The sequence below is a fragment of the Vespa velutina genome, chromosome 4 (genome assembly GCF_912470025.1).
Source record: "Vespa velutina chromosome 4, iVesVel2.1, whole genome shotgun sequence".
NCBI classification, from domain to species: domain Eukaryota; kingdom Metazoa; phylum Arthropoda; class Insecta; order Hymenoptera; family Vespidae; genus Vespa; species Vespa velutina.
Window position 1 is genome coordinate 5276445 of NC_062191.1, and position 11021 is coordinate 5287465.

At 27.1% G+C, this 11021-nt stretch overlaps 1 long non-coding RNA gene across 1 annotated transcript; it reads left to right on the forward strand.

Annotated features, from left to right (window-relative positions):
* Positions 1 to 727: 727 nt before the first annotated feature.
* On the forward strand, positions 728 to 6506 carry LOC124948447. Its single transcript, XR_007100733.1, has 3 exons — positions 728 to 936; positions 1650 to 1851; positions 6203 to 6506. It is a non-coding gene; the product is annotated as an uncharacterized LOC124948447 (long non-coding RNA).
* The last annotated feature ends 4515 nt before the right edge of the window (positions 6507 to 11021 follow it).

Sequence of the window (11021 nt, forward strand, 5' to 3'; positions counted from 1 at the left end):
TCTTTTATTTTTTTTGTTTTTTGTTTTGTTTCGTTTTTTATTTTATTTATTAAACATATAATTTTATTGTTCAGATATTATATTTATCACTTTTGTTTTAATATATGCCATTAGAAAAGCAAAAGAGAATTTCATAGTAAAATTATTAGTTTATCTCTGTCATTATTTATACGCATACGTACAACGTCATTTATACCATAGTACATTTGAAATGGTTACATATGTGAATATTATGATATTTCTCTGGTAGCTTTTCTAGTTAAAACGTAACGAATACGTAACGTGTATAATCTTTCCAATTAATTCACTGGTTTCCTTTCTGCGTGACAAACGTGCCGTTACTCTCTAAGTCTTGTGGATCTTCCAAAAGGAAACTAACTACAGGAAGTTAGTTTAGTTTCCAATTCGACGAAAACCACGAGAAGCTCCACCGGTGACTCAACGTCAAGTAAGTGTCTGACTTATCGTCGATTTGATCACTTATCTATGTTTCCGACTAGCATGGACCTTGATCACTGATGAACACACAAACAAACATACTCATCATATGTATATATATATATATATACCTTCCCCCCACACAAATGTAAATAAGATATATTGATATTTTTGTTACTAAATCCTCTTTTTTTTATTTTTCTTTTTTTTTTTTTGAAAATAATATAAAAAAATCCATGCTCCATTTTTATATCCAAAAACAGTATTAAAACAGCGTAAAACCTTTTTCGACGTTTCGTTGAATCCTTAAAAAAAATATTTCGATGAAAAATCGATACTAATGAAGCTATCAATAAAAATTAGCATAATAGATGAAGTAAAATGAGATACGATCGTGATGTAAGATCAGAGATCGTTTACTTACTAATGTATCGTATAATCAAATATTCTGAGGTTCACGATGAAGCATCAGTACCACCTGGATGGGCGTAAACCTAAGTAAGCATACATTACGTAAATAATTTCAGACAGAATACGATAATAATCAATACTCTCGCGTTATGGCGCCTACATACATGTATATTTTATTAACTTGTAAAGAGAGATAGAGAGAGAGATAGAGAGAGAGAGAGAGAGAGAGAGAGAGAGAGAGAGAGAGAGAGAGAGAGAGAGATATTTCTGACACTTACTGATTTATCTGTCTAAACGTTAAGTTAGTATTAGATTATGTTATATCATGAAATATTCCGTTGGAATAATTTTAATAATTTCTTCTTACATTTTTAATAAATTAAAAATTTTTAACAAGTACAAATATATTTCAAATTAAGAAATTTCTACGTAATTTAAATAAATGACATAAAGATTTTAAATATTAATAACGATCAATAAAGAATCGGTCAATAGTTATGACGTCTACATAAATATATATATATATATATATATATATATATATATATATATACATATTTTATTAGTTTGTAACGAGAAATATGCCTGATACTCGCTGATTTATCCATCTAGACGATGAGTTGGAATTAGATTATATTATATGATCGAATCTTCCATTAAAACGATTTTAATCATTTGCTGTTTCTTTACATTTTTAATACATGAATATTTAATATTAAGTTTTTCTATAATCTAATTGAAAATATATTTTAAATTAAAGAATACCGATGTAATTAAAATAAATGACGTTATTTTTTCAGATTTGTAATGGTCAATAGAGAATCGGACAATAATTTCGAAGTTACTGCAGGAGCCGGATAATAACGGATGCTTTCGAACGGAAAAAGGGATTAAAATAAATCGTGAAATGGAAGAGGAGGAGAAGATAATGGAGAACCATGGAACAGAATACGCAAAATTAAACTGAGTTCTTGGAAACAGAACAGAGTAAGAGGAGGGAAGGTAATTAAGCAGTTTCGTTTGATAAATGATAAAAGGCCAAAGACAATAATGGAATATCGAGGAATGATGATCAAGTAGTTATAGCATATTCATTAATACATAATTATATATATACATATATGTATATATATATATATATATATATATACCTATATATATGTATGTATATATGTATATATGTATGTATTGTAACAGAAATTTCATGTATGCTATTGTGATGATTCCATACGATTTGGCGATAGCTAAATTAATTCAATTTAAAATAATGTTCCTTTCATAAGATAGAAAAGCTTAATAGGTATTGAAAACTGATTGTGTCCTAATGGTTTATAGAATTGATATTGAAATTACTGGATACATATATTTGGATAATTGGTTACGATATATATCTTTTTAATTAATATTTGTTTTATTAATACTTAAAAAATTGTATAACTTTAATATCATTAGTCGTAATGATAGCTAATTATTACGAAATCATACGTTTATGTTTTATTTGCAAAAACAATTATTAACTGATTACGTATTGTAAAACAATATGAAAGATCACATATAGAAAAGTCGAACATATATGAGAAATTGCAGTAACACTTAATGATTATTTTTATTTGATATATCACGTAATTTAATTTATTATCATCAACGATTTCAAATGTTTAAATCAACTCGATTTGTATTTTCATCTGTCTATTTTTAGTCTTTTTTATTATTGAATTTTGTTAACTTACTAACATAATTTTTATTTAATAAAGAATGTTTGTAGTCATATCTTGTTATGAGAAGTTCAGTCGTTAGATGTATTTTAAACGCGGAAACTTTAGATTTCCGTCTTAAAATTGGTTTGCTCGGGTAAAGTAGTAAGCGGATTTTTGATTAAATATAAATGGAGAGAGTACTCAGAGAGTAGGAAAGAGGAAGAGAGAGAGAGAGAGAGAGAGAGAGAGAGAGCGAAAGAGAGAAAGAGAAAGAGAAAGAGAGAGAGAGAGGAAGAGAGAGAGAGGGAGGGAGAAAGAGAACTAGAGACAAATAGAAAAGGATAAGATTTGTGAGTAACGAACTTACTTTAGCGTATATTGTAATATCGTAATTATTCCAATTATTCTCTCATTAGTTAGTTCTCATTAATATGTTCTCTCGAGAAATGTTTTGTCATCGTGTAAAAGAAATGTAAGATTTTTTGCATTTAAATAAATTGCATTATATCAACATTAGAGAGATAAAGATAGGGAAAGAGAGAGAAAGAGAGAGAGAGAGAGAGAAAAAAAAGAGAGAGAGTACGAAACTTTATTATGTTTTCTAAAAAAATGTAAGCTGTTTACAAATGTTAAAACAAATTTTCTAGTAATACATTGTTTTATAAGGGAAAAGAGCGATATAGAGGAACGGTATTGAAGTCTTGAACGTTAAGAAAACGACGATACAGTAAAGGAAAAATATTTAAATCATAAACTGAGTAGAATGTAAGTACATAATGCAATTTCCGACGTATGTACATATCGTTAATCTTTATAAGAAAATTCACTATTATTCATAGTTTAATAGATCTATAGTAGGCTGATAATAAGGTTGGTTGTACGAAGTTCGGCTCTGTGGATTTCGTGTTAAAGGATTTCCCATGGTAATATCCTCTTTTCTCATGTTGCAGAGAAAGCGAATAGCTTCTTCGTTGTCGGTCTTAAGCCGATCTGAACATACGTAAGCTTTTACATAGTGTATCTACGTGTCTACATGTATATGAATATATATATATATATATATATATATATACACGCACATATATATAGGTAGATACATACGACATGTTTGGGATTCGCACACGTTACGTGCCAAACCTAATGTAAACTTGCAATTGTGTACTCGATATCGCCGATATCATAGTCATGTAATTTATGGATTAGATATGGATCGTTCAACACTTATCAACATGGTTTGCATTTATCCACACGAATGTTCATATTTGTAATTAACGTAAGATAATTTTATGACGTTTAATATTTTCTTTTAATTACATTTGTTCTTTTCCTCTCTTTACATTTTGTTATTTAATATCAAAAGGAGATCGAATAATATATGTATACGAATAAGATTCAAAATTAATTATTTATTATTTCAGATTATAAAAGCTATTAATTTATCACTATGTAAATAGATTTAAATAATCAAACATACTTTTCGATATTGTACATTTATTAATTTATTTAAAAAGATCTTGATTGGTACGACAACACTAGATGCAAGATTTCACTGATCCTTTAAGTACAAAAATATTTCTTATATAATTCATTATAATTAAAAGATTAAACGATTTAATTTCATATCAGACATTAAGAATAAGTAATATGTAAAAAATTGAATGAATCGCCATTGCTCGGTAGAAAATTCTGTGTACAAGGGAGCATTTACGTTCATATTCGCAGATTAAAAGGTAACATAGTTCGCAATTTTGTTTAATTCCTCATAGAATTATATTCAAAAATTTAAGTAAAGAATTAGGAACATCATTGTAAAAAAAAATTATCGTTGTACGCTCGAAGAAGATAAGATCGAACCCAAATTGTTCCTTCTCTCTCTCTCTCTCTCTCTCTCTCTCTCTCTCTCTCTCTCTCTCTCTCTCTCTCTCTCTTAATTACATATTGCATCGATTAACATAGACCTCGAACATTATATCAAAATTGAAGTCGGCGTAGGGTACTTTGGTCTGCTCCTTGCCTTATGTCCAACAAATACAAGTGCTTAAGTATAGAAGGGGTAGATGAGGAAGACTTCAAAACGTAAGGTAGTTTCAGAGAGTAGGATTAGACCACGGTTAGAACAGATAAGTTTGCCTTTGCTCGATAACGGCAACTGTAAGAGAAGATTATCTACTGGAACAAGCACTTACATTAATGTATTTATTTATGTATATATGAATATATATATATATATATATATGGATGATCAAATTCATATAAATCATATAACATATGGATATATTTTCAGATCATCATAATGGATGATCAGAAAATATTAGGAACAATGTCAACGATATTAAATCTTCTCAAATATTTCTTTAAAATAATTAAAAAGAAGTGTCAGATTTGATCATTATTCATTTCCTTTTTGAGAAAAGAATATGATTATAATATTTTCTTTTTTTTTTGATCATGAAAACGTTGATAAAAAGAATTATAAGTATGTAACAAAATTGAATAGAAGTACATATATGTATATTTATGTATATACATATATGTACATACACACACACACACACATGTGCGTAAATATGAGAAAATAGAAGTTCGCTACTGTACAGGAAACGCTCGATCGGAGCATGAAATTTCCTTGCTCTCTGCTTATTAACTTATTGCATTTACTAAGTTCTCTCTAAACTGATATTAATTATCGCAGTTACTCGACCCGATACGAGCTTTGCTTTTCCTTCCGACCTACTTTCTTACCTTCTTTCATCCTTATCTTTCTTTTTATCTTCAAATTCATTTTTCCTTTTCATTTATTTTAAATCATTGTAAATTTTTAAATTTATAAAATTAAAAAATTTTTAATCTATAAGCAATACGAATGATAGAAATATTTAATCCAATAATATCCTTCTATTATTTTTTGCAAATAATTATAAATTATTATTAAGGAATAAAATTCATTAGAAATAAAATAAAAATATTTTCTTCATCATTTATCATTTTTAAATTCAACTGATTTGTATTTGATCTATATTAATGCAAAGGTGTAAAGGTTCGATTTGAATATTTAAAAGTATGGCAAATTCTTATCTTTCCCCCATATATTTTTTCCTCACATTAATTAATTATTCTCACAATTTAAATTAACAAAATTATTTATTTTGATAATGTGTATGCTTATAAATCGTCTTCAAAAAAGTTTTAATAATAAATTAATAAATTAGAAAATTATATACTTTTAGAATAGCCGCTAGTTAGATAATGTTTGTGAATGCACTGCGATAATCGTCATCCCTTGAGATCTTGTGAATTGGCGCCTATGTTTATTCAATTGAATCCACGAAAGATTGCACGGAATTTACGTGCTCCTCGTAATTACAGAGAATTAATACAATTTTATTAAGGTATTATCTGTCTCTACTATACTAATCAATTGCCGAATAACCGATTTCTCCAAGTCGCAGCTTTATTTAAAATGTATTCGCAAAAATAAAATTGTTATGGTTTTTCTGGACCGTTTTATTATAACGGTAGTATCAATAATTTTATTTGATATTCCAATTAATAATTAATAACTAATTATATTTTATATATATATATATATATATATATATATATATTTAGAGTATGTGCATATTTTCTTTTATTAATACAACTTTACAATTTTTCAGATCTCATTATACACACATACTATGATGCAGAAAAGCTCGCTGGAATATAACGTGATCGTTTTTAACTCCTACCTGTCTACATAAAATATTAAATTAAATACATAACTTTAAAGCACAATCTAATATAGAAAGAGATAGGTAGTGACCAGCATTAACATGAACTTTATTTTTTGCTTGAAATTCTAGGAAATTCAGTATTCTTGGATCCTGGAGATATATAGTATCTCTCTTATCTTGTACGTAATATATATACTTTATCGTTTAAAATATTATATTCTTATATGTATATTTTATTATAATTAAATAGATATGTATCCTGTACATATATATGTATATGTACAGATTTATAATTTCTTTAGAGAATATTTAATATAATTTTATTGAATTATTTGTATTTTTTTTTATTTGCAACTGGATTTTCTATATAGACAGTTACCTCCATGTGGTGAGATTTGAACAATTGATATTCCTTGTTATGAACGATACAACGCAAACACTGCTGTATAATTTGATACATTTCAGAGGTATTTTATTTTTTATTTTACAGTTTTAATTTAAAGGATTAATTTAATTTAATAAATAATTTTGATCTCAGGATAGTCAGTCTTGTGTAATATAAACATATCCGATCTTTTTACATTCGATAATTTTTCAATAATTTCTAAAGTCTCGAATATACACGGAATACATTAAAGTAATATTTAAACAATAGTACATTCGTTTGAATATTAAAAGACGGTAAAGCGCGAGAAACTTATAATTATTTTAATTTAAAATTTTAATACTTTGAAATTTTCATCTCGGGATGGTTGGCTTTGTATAATATAAACATAGAGGATCTTTTTATTAACTTCGAGGATTACCAATTTAGTTTTCTTTTGCAATCCAACCAGTGAATATCGACACTCTCACTTTCTAAATGTGAAAACTTATAAATGAATACTTTTGATAACTTTAAAACTATTTAAACAATATTTAATGTATACGGAGTACAAAAAATTTATATTTAAACAATACTACATTTGTGTAAACATTAAAAAACGATAAAGTGCGAGAAACTTATAATTATTTTAATTAAAAATTTTAATACTTTGAAATTTTCATCTCAGGATGATTGGCCTTGTGTAATATAAACATAGACGGTCTTTTTATTAACTTTAAAGATTACCGACTTAGTTTTCTTTTGCAATTTGACGAGTGAACATCGACACTCTTACTTTCTAAACGTCAAAACTTATAAATTAATAATTTCGATAATTATTCAATCATTTATAAAGTCTCTAATATATATGGAGTATAATGAAGTAATATTTAAATAATAATATATTCGTTTAAACATTAAAAATATGGAAACGCGCGAAAAACTTAAAATAATTTTAATAATAAATTTCAATATTTAAAAATATTAATTTCCGAGCAGTTAGCCTTGTGTAATATAAACATATATGGTCCTTTTATTAACTTAATAATTACCGGATTAGTTTTCCTTTGTCTTCCGACGAGTAAACATCGACGGTCTCTCAAGATGTCTATGCTGCAAGTATCAACGAATATTTAAAGTAAGTATATTTTTATTTCAAAATTTATAGTTTCTTATTGTAACAATGACTATCAATAATTTTATTTTTATTTTTCTGTTTCATGACGTCAATGCAAAAGCACGCGAAGCAAAAATGTGTAATCGAATATCTATGTCGGTAAATTAAAAATATTGCGAATTAAAAAAAGTGTTTGTTCGTTCACATTTCGCGATTTAAATAACAAGTGTTTTTGCATCGACTACGTGCAATGCAATCGTTAAAATCAGTGTTTGTTCGCAAAGTTTATTGTTTTTTTTTAACAATCGCACAGATTGTCTTTATAAAAGAAAGAGTTTCGTGAATTAACTTCAGTGACCATTCGTTAAAAAATATCTATCATGTGATAGAGTCAGTGAAATCATTGAAGAGTATCTCAACCAACTTTGATGTCGACCACTTACGAATCATCCAGCCTCAATTTCGATTTAAATCGTGGACGAGTGTTTTGTTGCCATCGCAGAACTTCTTAAGTAATAAGTGAATTTTTAAATCCCTCAGATCACTCAATCATATCAAGAATGAAAGATTCGAAGATTGAACGAGTGATTGTTTTTAATTAATTAAAAAATATTTGTAATTAATTAGTAGAAAAGCATTGAGTGTATTTCTTTGGAAATTTATTTATAAATGGTTTCTTATTTTTTGATTTATTTATTTGATCAGGATAGGATCTACTTGTTGAAACGCATTTATAATTATTTCAAATTTTGAATATATTAATTTATTTGAAAATAATTTTCTCGCACGGAAATGGTAAAGGATTGATATTCACGAGTTTTAATAAAGAATGAACAAAAAAAAAAATAATCATATTTATTAATTATTCCCTTTTGAATTTGTGATTTATGTTTTTCGAAAGATAAAATTGAATGTATTTTATATTGATCGTGTCTCATCATCTTTCGACAAATATAAATTAATAATTTATTAACATTCGAACAATGTGCGAGATATATGAATTATAATTAGTTATTATATAAACACTACAACATTCTTATCAAGATCTTATATACTATTATGTATTATTGATTAATACATATACTATTGATTTTAAATTGACCATGTTGAATATACTTAAATGAATCTCTAAATGTAACAATCTCCATATAGTGAGATATGAATCTGTAGTAATTGCGTTATATCGAAATTTAATGATAAATCAAGTTTCAGTATTTTCAAAATCTTTTCAATAAAATTCTCTGCTAAACATTAAAAAGTATTAACATTTAACATTGCTAACGAGTTAATCGTTTTAGCATTTAAATTATTTTTCTCTTTCAGATTTATCCTTTTTATATTTAAGGATAATATACAGTATAGAAAAAGTGATCGATTGGTTAATGTGATCGATTTTTGGTACAATGAAATCACGTAGACGTTTCGTCGATAATATAATATTATCCGTGGACCATGTAAAACTTGATCGATGCGACACTAGGATTCTTAAGGAGCTCGTAAATCGCCTAAGGATAAGCGAATCCTCTTCTTTGTATATATATATATATATATATATATATATATATATATATATATATATACACTTTTTCCTAGTTTCCCATAAACAAAAATGCCTGGCTGTACTAGAAAGCTGTTCTGCTCTTCGAGATTATCCTTACCGCGTAATATTGCACGTTATGCAGACCGTATTTCATGTAGTTCTAACATTTCATCGTATACAATCAATTAATCATATTATGATAATACAATTAATGACAATACAAATAGATATTGTTAAATTTTTCCAAAGATGATTAACTATTATTCAATATATGTACTACGTAAACCGATTAATTATTTCATATTGTATATAATTTTGAAAAGTCGAGTTCTTTTAATTTGATAATTAATTTCATCATTAATTATTTCCACTGAATTAAATATCGAAGAATGAAAACCTTCATAATTCTTTTCCTTCTTTAACATCGTCTAATCTTAATGTATAAGAAGAGATAAGAAGAATAGAAACGATCGTTTTTATCTTTTCTTCGAATATAACGCTCGTTTCACGATCGCGCTAGTGGAAAGTTTAATACTCGTCTTCAATTCACGCAAAGAGGATTAATATCGAAAAGAAAATGAGAGACTTTCGATGACTAGGCAGTTGTTAAACGGAAGAAAGGATTTCTCTTTCTCTTTCTCTTTCTCTTTTCCTTTATCTTTATCTCATTAATCTAAAAAATAAGCTAAGGGCAAACATTAATTTAAAACATTCTAGTGTATTCTCGACCGATGAAAGTTGCTTTTTTATCAGAATTGTTAGATCTTTTTAGAGTGCAAACATTAATTCCGTCTATGTAGTTTTCTCTTATTCTCTCCTTTTCTCTCTCTCTCTCTCTCTCTCTCTTTTTCTTTCATGTTGAGCATAACTGTCGTATTATCAATGTTTCATTTTATTCTTTTTATTATTTTACTATGTGGTCAAGTATTTACACAAGAAACCACATAGAATTTATCTTTTACCGACTTAATTTCAGCTTTGCGCACGCAGAGCAACTTTAATCATAGCAAAGCTCTTTTCACGTTCTATTCGTAACTCTCGTCGGTGCCTTTAGCTATTTTTGCCTTTTTCTCTTTTTCCATTTTTTCTTTTTTTTTTTTTTTTTTTTTTTTTTTTTTTTTTTTTCGTAGAAAACTTAAGTAAATATTTTATACCTCGTGTTCACATATTCGCGATGGGATATCACATAGTGGCCATGCCCTCTTGGGATGCATCATTCATGTTGTGCCTATGGAAGAATAAATAAATTTATAAATAATACATGATCCCTTTCGCTCACTTTCCTTCCTTACTTGCACCTCTCTTCACGAAAATATGTATGTAGGTATATATGTAGGTACTCCCTTATCACTCAAGATATATATATATATATATATGAGTGTATATGTGTATGTGTGTGTATGGGCAGATATATATATATATATGTATATGCTTAATAGCTAGTTTCGTGAAAAGAAGAAAAGTGACTTGGATCGTCAATGATATCACGTTCGACAGTTTCCTTGGATAAAAATTTACGATTAAACTGAGACAAATCGAAAGATTATGTTTCTCTTATAATAATAAAATGGAAAGTAACGAGACGATTAATAAATAATTAATCTATATTTGAGAAGTATAAAAATAATTGAAATGTTTAAAAAGAGATTATTCGTAAAAAAATCTTTAATATTTTCCATATCCACGAAAAGATAGTACATGAATATAAATATACGTTTAAATATGTATCATATATCCGGAT